The 9,879-nt window shown below is 45.6% G+C and overlaps 1 pseudogene; it reads right to left on the bottom strand.

Moving 5' to 3' along the window:
• Positions 1-512: 512 nt before the first annotated feature.
• LOC101843146 lies at positions 513-4,461 on the bottom strand (annotated as a pseudogene).
• Positions 4,462-9,879: the final 5,418 nt, after the last annotated feature.

Genomic DNA, 9,879 nt, shown 5'->3' on the forward strand with positions numbered 1-9,879 from the left:
AGTGTTTTTTCCAAACAAAAATAACCAAATAAAACAGTTTCAGGAGACGGTGTCATCAAACTCCACCCAAATTACAAAGCTAGCTGTTGTTAAAATCAGAAACAACATCTACCTGGAGAGCTGCGTCTGCATGGACCTCCACATACTCACCAGATAGAATCCTCCCAGGAATCTGCAGAACACCGAACAATGAAATTCACTTTGGAAAGGCAGTTGTTTTTCTAATTTTGGGCTTTAAGATTTTTTAATTGCTTAGAGGAGGAAAGAATGGAATTGCAGTTTATAGGTTCAACATACCTGAAGCTCCCTCAGTTACAGGAAGGAGAAAATGCCAAGAGCAAGAATGTGTTAGAAATAGGAGTCTTTCCACAAGATGGGCAGGACTTGTCTCACAGTTGCATCATCGGAGAGCCATCTTTTGCAAATGGCTGATTAAGAGTCCTTGTGTTTTCTAAAAGCTCATCTACTGTGTCATTCTGATACCCAATCATCAGGATGTGTGTGATGTTGGCTACACCACCGACTATTCTTAAGTGTCCTTGGGAGTCTCTCGGAACAACGACATTGCTGTGTCATTCAGTTGGCTGAACTAGTCTGTATTCTTGAAGGCACCACCATTGTTTGATGAAGACATGAATTAGCTCTCCTTTAAGTCCTTTCGGCACTCCATTTCCATCTAACCCCAGGAAGTTGGATACTACTTGGACATTTGAGTGGTAAACTCTAGGTTGATAGATGACTTCTTCCAGCACATCACTGATACCAACCGAAAACATGAACACAGGGATCCTGTGCTATTGGAGTTCACCCAAAAAATCCTCATATTCTCCCTTGAGCACAACATCAGAGTCCACCACAGTCTCTTTAAGTTTGACTTTTGGCATGGCTTGTCAACAGGCAGATGGTGTGATTTAATACATCACTCCACTATGTAGTGGAACTTTTCTTCCACAGTGAAAACAGGATCAACTTAACATTCCTCAGCATGCGTCTATAACAAACTTACAGTTGTCAGTGATGTTATGACACGTTGGGCATTTTTCCCATTGTAGGAAAATCTACTTAGTGTCATATCAAAGTCTGTTATTACCTGAAGTTTGGTAGCTCCTCCTTTAATGAGACCACAGATAATATCCTCTACTCTTGTAGGGTTGTTGATACGAACTGAACTTCTCTGGAATTCTGGCATCATCCTGATGATCTTGGTCTTTCTCTTCAAGATGATTATGTACTGGGCTAGCCCCCTCCACTACTACCACACACACACACACACACACACACACACACACACACACACACCACATACACACACACACCACATACTCACACACATACCAAACACTCAAACGCACATCACACACTCACACACATATCATACTCACACACTCACACATATACACTCACACACACACACATACTCAACACTAACTTTAGACAGGACCACATCCTCCCTTCAGATTTCTACAACAGCGCCTGGCATTATAGGTGCTTAACAAATATCTACTAACTGATTAACTTTATGTGACACATCACAGAGTTCTTTGTAAATATATGATCTTTTGGACACGTGAATCTTTTACTGATATTCTTTCATTTCTTTGCTTAGAATTGGGCACACAGTAGACCAAGTCCTAATGCTGGGGATTTTCTTCCTAAGAGTGGGGTCTTCCATGTGGAGGGCTGAGTCTTCCCTACCACCAATCCTCACGTCTCTGCAGTGAGTAAGCACCCTGAGGAAGGCTCAAACTCTTGGTAATTGCTTCTTTCTCCCATACCATGCTCTTCCAGATTCAGCTGTTCAGTCGGTCATGTTGTGGGGTCATACACAGAGAGCATTTCCCCAGCTGATGGATGATGAAACTGGAGGGAAGATGGGTCAAGTAGCTTACCCAAGGCCACACAGGTATTAAATAGAAGGACAACCCTCTGATCTCCAGCCCAGTGCCTTTTCCTGTAGACCACAGAGAGCAACCCCATGCTCCTCCCCTCAGGGACTGAGGAGCCCAAACCTGACATTATGGGCACAAGGCTTTTAGCAGATGATCCAGGGCAGGAAGCCATGTGGTTAGATGAGCTCTGGGTATGTGTGGGTCTAATTGCTTCACATTTCCTTCCCTTTCATTCAGAGTCATTCATAGAGTCACAGAGACCGACACTCATTCATGGTACATTCATTGAGCACCTACCACATCCTTGGCTTTCTGCTTGGTATAGTTGAAGAAGCTGGGGCAGGAGATAGGGACCTCTCCAGAGAGGCCAGAGAACACCAGCACAGAGACAGTGATGAGGATGTGGGTATTTGGACAGCTAGGGCATTCACCCCCCTGAGATTAAACTGACAAGCTCAGCATAGCCACAAATCATCAGCAGATCTTTGCCAGATGCTCAAATTGGAATTGACTTCTGGATACCTGTACTCTGGTCCTTCCTGCTCTTATTCTCCCTAATGAGAGACTCCCTCCCCCAGGTGTGGGAAGTAATGACTAGGTCTAGCTGCCTTGCTACAGACCCTATCCAGAGGGATTGGACCAATGTGCAGGGTGAGTGGGACGGAGAACTGCTGAATGGAATCTAGGCAATCAAGGTGGGTCCCCATATTTAACAGACGTATGTGAGACAGAAATATCTCCCTTTAGGAGACAGAACTGTGCCTTCTGAGTCAGGGGAACATAAGCTGTCATTTGTGCACAAAGGTGTTGATGACATCAACAGGCACAGCCAGGAAATGGAAAGAGTCATAGGGGTGACTGAGCCCCTACACTCACTAACCTTGAGGGTTTATTTTTATTCATGCAACCACACAGACCTCATGTTCTTGGTGAATGGCCCCCTTGATGACAAACCAGATCTTGTTTACTTAGCCATGAAGAACTAAGGGCATTTGTGGAAGTCTTCAATGGGAAAGGCTGTTCTTTGCACAGGGACAGGAGTGAGCGACTGAGTGTCTCCCAGTACCACTCCACCCAAAAGAAGGTATCGATAGGGCTATAGGGTTGTGTGTATGTATAATCTATGTATGCTTGGTGGGTATGTACAATCTGTTCATTATACTTTGTGACTCTAATAGGTATTCAGGAATTCCTACTTTATTGGTGAGATGTGAATACAACATGATTTCATCCTCTTTCAACCCCTCTCTCCTCTACCTCCCCCATTTACCTTCCTTAATGACAGCTCTAAGTCTGTAATTCCTAATAAGCTTGCATTGCACAGTTCAAATGTACCTTTAGTTGCCTTGAATCCCACCATATTATCTGTCCCCAGCATAGAGTGTAAAAGACCCTGACTGGCCGAAGGGTTATATGGAGCAGTGATGAGGGGGTCACAAGAACAGGGACAAATGTCCCTTTAGCCAACAGGTTCTACTATAATCCTTTTTTCTAGGTTCCTGCTGTTTCTCTCACATCTCTGAAAGACTAGAAGTGGCCAGGTGTAGGGAGTCCAAACACTGCCATCTGTGGGCTTTCATGAGAGCCACCGGGGACTCCCACGTGACCTCCCATCCCAGCCTTCTGACATGAGAGTGGTGGACCAGTATCTCCCAGTGCTCCGACTAGTCTACTTCCCAGACTTCCAGAGAGAGGGCCCCCACAGTTGGAGAGTCTAAATATATTGTCATTTGGAGGAGCCATTTTCTGTTTCTATCTTCCTGTCCCCTCTCTCTTCTTACAAAGTTGATTTTATGAAATTTCCCAACAAAACTGTCCCCAAACACTTTCCTAGCCTGTTCTCTGTGAGCCTGTCGCTCTCTTCATCCACTCATTAGATACAGGTGTAGCCCTTGAGAAGCCTAGTATTTTACTGAGGAAGTAAAACTAACAGGAATGCCCCTTTGCCAGTGAGAGCTATGTGAGCTGGGCCGTTCATTCACCATCTCTGTGCCTAGTGTCTTCTCGATAATGCAGAGGGAACAGCACCAGTGTTTCTGGGGTGAAGTCAAGTGATGAATTAAAAGTACTGGGAACAGATGATGGCCAAGAACAGTGAGACCAAATGCTCTTGGAGTCATTGTCTGTTGGTTCCATGTAGCCAGAACATGTCAAGTCTGCATTTCATGAGGCTACTTTCAGAGGACTTGACTAGGGCCCCTGCATGATTTTGAAAGTGTGTCATGCTCCCCCCCCCCCCAGAGACACCTAGGGACTGGAAACTTCTTTCCCTGCAAAGGCGCCTATCTGCACCAGTGGTCCAAGTATTAAACAAACCAAGTATACGAGTAGTAGGGCATTCCAGTGGTGATGGATCAGTGGCCAGAAGGGTATACAGCAATGAATTGTTTGCCCTGGCTCCATTCCCAGAACTGAAGGAATGGGGGTACTTTTTGTCAGAACTCAGGGTAGTAGCTAGAAGGGTCAGGCTAAGAGTGCAGCAAGCAAAGGCTAAGGCATTTATATGCTGGCAGACCTCTGTGCAGGAGCCTGGGCTTAGGTAACAAGAGGAGGCATGACTCACCACAACCATTCTTGAGCATGAACATGAGTCCAGAAAACACATCACCTCACCCAGAGGGCATGAAGCAGTTGAGCCAGAGCCAGCCAGAATGGCAGTCTTGTACATGAGGGGCATCCAGGCCTCACTCTCTTGGATTAAAAAAAGAACATCAAAACAGAAGCGGAAGTTGCGGGCAGCACTGCAAGCCAGAGTGACCAACTGTGCAAGCATCGGAGCTGATGCTCCAAGGAGCGGCATCTCCACACCTGTGCGGTCTCAGAGGCCCCAGAGCTCCCAAGGCGCAGGCCATGAAAAGCCCGCCGCAAAGCTCCCGCAGCATCTGCCAAGACTACACCCGACATAATAATTTCTTTGACCTCCACCACACGAGTTTCTGAAAAGAACAAAACAGCATCATTCCCTGGCATTTACAGTTTAAACCTTTCCTATTCAAGTTTCTAACAAAAAAAGCCACCAACCCATTCTGGCCGTGATTAAAATTCATAGGCTTGCTGCAGACAACAGATGCAGAAGCAATTTTAGGCCAGTCATATCCCAGGTCTGCAAAATTAATTTGACAGGTTTGCATTAAAGCACTGATCAATATCCACTTTAGAGCGGCAGAGGCTAACTGAGAAAAAATAAGTGACCGGAGTGTTACCAGACGAGAAAAAATGAATCTCTGAGACTTTTTTCCCTCGAAGCTTGCACCTACATCAGAAGTCCTGACCTCAATCCATTGATCGGCTGCAGTTAACATGACAAAAGGCCCAGCAGATAGACCGGCTTGGCCTACCAGGGAACAATCACCCGGATACACTAAATGTTTGAGGAGTGACTAGACTGCAGAATTAGTCTTGGCTTGGAGGACTGACACCAGCCCAGCCTTCCTGAGTCCTCCTCTCCCTGCCTGAGATTCATTTGCAAAGAACCAACTTTTCCTAAACATCCTCCCACAGATGGCATGGGGATGCAGTTCTGGGGGAAGGTAGGGTCTATCTGCTCAGACAAGAAGACAATTAGATCCAGACCTTTCTGTAGACAGCACTTTAGAATGGAGGCCAGTATCAGAAAGGTTCTTCGGGGGTGAAATTATGGGCCACCAACTCTACAACACAGTAAACTTCAGATGACTGTCCACTGCCTACACTCAGAGAAATAAGCCCAAGCCAGCTTTTTAAAAATGATTTTCTTGATTTGTACTCTATAAATTTCATACACGTATGTAATGTATTTTGATCATATGTACCCTCTACTCTCCCCCTCTTAACTCTTCCTGAACCACCCCCAACATATTCCTGATCTAATTTCCTATCCCCTTTTGTTTTCTAATAACTCACTGAGGCCAATTAGTGTGGGGTCATCCACCAGAGCATGAGCAACCTACCAGTGGCCACACACCCAGAGAATACTGACTCCCTTTCTCCCAGCAGCCATCGACTGCCAATAGCTCCTCAGCTGTGGGTGTGGCCTCATTAGCCCCTCTGCAGTCTGTGCTGGAGGTTTAACTATAAAGTCAGCTTTTCTTTTGCCTCATTCTTCAGGTGTGTTAGGAATGCCCTGGGATGGCTGAGCATGCCCTGCATCTTGACTGTTCTGGCCAAGTGTATTGCCTTCTTACTTTATCCTACTCTATACATAGTTCACACTGTGGCAGTAAAACCAGCAAATCTGAACTTAGCACTCACCAAAAATACACACAAGACAGAGCATCTTCCTAGGAGAGTACCTACTAAGGATGCTCACAGGATCCTGTGTTTCCTGGTACCCACTGTCCTCCCTGTACATGTTTTCCTAGGGGGTTGAATCTCTCCTTCTCTATTCTCATCAGCTGGGAACCAGTGTATTTAAGGCAGAGCCTCATGTCCCACCTCTTAAACTCTACATTCTTCTTCTCCATAGATCCAACAGAGGCCCGCCCACACATGGTTTCCACGGAGCTTAGCTTCTTTTTCCCCAGATTTGAGATCAGCTGCATTAAGGCACTATGTGTCAGTACATCCCAGTACAAAATTCTAGGGCATGAGCTCTGAAGTCAAATCACCTACGTTTGAGTTCCACACTTGCCACTTGCTAGCTAGGTGACCCTGGGCAAGTTAAATTAATTTCTGTTCTGCGTATTACTGTTGTATAGCAAATTACCCCCCAGATCCACCAGCTTAAAACAAATACTATATTACTCCTGAGAACTCTGTGACTCATTTAGATAGGGTATAGTGGGGATGGCTTGCTTCTATTTTGTATGTGGAGTCTCACAGAGAAGATTTGGCAGTGGGAAGAGCATGAGGAGACCTCAACTACTGGGGTTGGACTCATTTGAAGAATTTATTCATGTTGGTTCTTGGATCTGTGTGCCTCAAAGCCTAAGGTTGGTGGCTACAGTCTCCTTTCTCTCCTCCAGCAGTTTCCTTGAAACAAGCAACCCCAGGGCAGTGAGACACTCCAATGCATGGCTTCCAGTGAACAAAATGGGTGCCTGGTCTCTTGGGATCTAGCCTCAGAAACCACACAGCATCTCTGGAGCCATTAGTAAGTACAGCCAGAAGCCTCTGCCCACATCTAAGGTGAAGGGGCATGAAGCCCCCCAGTCACTGAGAGGCACATCACATAACCCTTGCTCTGTGCTTTGAAATCACAGCAACTTCTCTCAAGCTCAATTCCTCGTCTAAACAGACATACTAATGTCCATCTTCCAAGACTGTGGTAAAGCCTGAATCAGATAATGTATTTAACGTGCTTCGAGCAGAGCCTGGGCCACTCAGTAAGTGTCAGCTTGTATTATTAGGAGTGACATTAGCTAAGTGAGTACTCACCATGCCTTTTCTACAGCCTTGGCACTGTAGGCATGTGCACCCAGCCTCACGATGGGTTCTAGGAGCTTGCATCTGGAACCTATCCCTGTTGTCAGGTTGGAAGGAGAGATACAGACAAGACAAACAGCAACAGAAGTCAGATCCACCTGCCACCACTGCCCTTTCTTTCTACACACAGACATATGGCACTTTGCCGGTTGGGGGATAGTCTCAAAATGTCAGTGTCAGTTGACATTCTCGGTAATAAAGCTGTGTTTTTATGAATCTCTACCCACTGCGGTTCATGGCTTCTGCTTGTAAGGTCTATTGACCTGGGATTGTGATCCCATTGGGAGCATCTCAAATTAAGCACAAGTGAGACAGTGAGCCTCTGAGAATATGGCGCTGGCTTCATTTACTTTCCTGGTGTTCACAGATTCCACCTGTGGGCCACAGTCAGGAAGAATTTGCTCCTTTGCTGGAAGCCTGGCACAGCGGGCCCCATGTCCAGCAAACTTGTTTGAAGGCAGGAAGCTCCTCAGTGGGTGTCTCCCTGGGAAGGAACCAAATATGAATCCTAGTTTTGAAAGGACACAGATGTCTGCCTTGGGGGATGTACATTATTGTCAGTGTTGTTTAGTATTCCGATGTAGCCACCACATTCAATTATTGGTTGTATTTTTCTCACTGTAGTCACACATCCTCAGCAGAGGTATTAATCTCGTGGGGCTTAAGGAGATTCAGAATGAGTTTGAGGTCAGTAAAGGGGTCAGACCAGGGGGGTGTCTACCTATTAACCTTCCATTTTGGTAACCAAACAGCCATATCCAGCACATAAAGTAGGACCAGGAACTTGCCACTATTAATAATGTCACCCATACAAGGTGACTGGGGTTCATCTGTGCTATTTCAATAACAATATCGCTACTGCTCAAGCTGTAGAAGCAGATAGATAAGGAAATAGGGAGCTGATAGGGTTCAGAAGTGGGGAGGAGATGTGAGAAAGGTTGAGGTCACTATGGGTGATGGCAAGAATGGTGGGGGAGGGGGCTCTTGGCAAAGCCTCTTGCGTTTACACCACGCATTCATTTATTCATTCAGGCACACACAGTCACAGTTCACTCAGCATTGTGAACTTGGCTCTTAGGATGTTTCATCCCATTTCTAGGGATTATGGGGAGATAGAAAATAAATAGTATAGCAACATCTGCAAGGCTCGTCTGTCAACACCACAAACAGTAAGGACATAATGGAAACCAGTCAGGTGTCCACTGCGGCATTGGAAATTAACCAGGGAGTAGCGTCTACAGGAACAAACTGGGAGCTTCCAGGAGGGTGCTTATGAAGAAATGTTTGCGAGTACAACCAAAGGTACTCTGAAGATCAAATATTAAAATTTCCTTACATGTCTACAATTCCTTCCTCAAGTGAAGTAAACTCTGACTTTTTGATTCCTTTGAAAATGTGGAGGGAGGGAGAGAGAGAGGGAGGGCTAGGGAGGGAGGGAGGAAACAGGAGAGAGAGAGAGAGAAAGGGAGAAAGGAAGGGGCAGATAGGGTAAGAAAAGAAACAGAGGAGGAAGGGAGAGAAAAAGATAAGGAGGGAGTGCCTGGATTGATGGCAGAGGGCTGAGAATATTCTAGAGGTTGAAACTATGGTGACCAAAAGCTAAACTAGGAAACCTGGACAATAGCTACCCTAAACCCCGAACATCTCCATTTGATCCAATCCCAAACAGAAGAACCTCTGTGAGTGACTTAGTCACACACTTTTATGAAGACTTACACTTTTCTGTGGCTATGGTTTATTACGAGCTGGGCTTGTTGTAATAATCAAAAGGATCTTTTCTTGACTCCTAAAATGGTTCAAGTATCAGCTCTCCATCACCATCACTAATCTCTGTTTTTCATACGATGGAATGGGAGCTCAGAAGTATTTAGTAGCTTTCTAAGAGACTGGAAATTAAAGTTTAATCAGATGCCAAGACCTACCAAAGAGCCTAGCACAGAGACCATGGGATGAAGATATGCCATGCCAGTAGTGCTATCAACATCACGTACTTTCAAAGTACCCTGAATTCCTTCTGAGCAGTGAACTACATCTGCGCAAAAGTTCACAGAGACACTTACAGAAAAAGTCACTCATATTAGGTCCCCCATGTCACCAAGGTTAGGGGCACCAAGACCCTCCAGGGAACTTCTTCACCTGCCCCCAGTTCTGTTCTGTCAGCCTCACCAAGCATCCCCTGCTTATCGTTTCCAAGGGTACCTCTGACTCCCATTCCCCCTACATAATAAGGTGAGATGGAGTGAGGAAAAATTCTTGCCCAAATAAGGAGTCAACGTGGCTGCTTAGGCTAAAGCTACTTGTAGGACAATGTTTGGAAAGAAGGCCCTTGCTCATGGAAGTAAGGATGCTGTAACAGGACCTCATCCACTGACCTGCCGTTAAGGGGACTCTCACTCCACCTAACAGATGAGCCACCTGAGGTTAAAAAAAAAAAAAAAGAAGAAGCCAAACCATCCCAACTCCATGTAATTGGAAAAATGGGCAGCATTGAGGATGACTAAAGCAAGATCACTGGACAGCTACCCAGAACACACCCTTTTATTACCTGTGTTTGTGTCCAACAGGATTTGGACCCACACACACTGTA

Source organism: Mesocricetus auratus, unplaced genomic scaffold (assembly GCF_017639785.1).
Source record: "Mesocricetus auratus isolate SY011 unplaced genomic scaffold, BCM_Maur_2.0 Super-Scaffold_6730, whole genome shotgun sequence".
In the NCBI taxonomy this organism is placed as follows: Eukaryota; Metazoa; Chordata; class Mammalia; order Rodentia; family Cricetidae; genus Mesocricetus; species Mesocricetus auratus.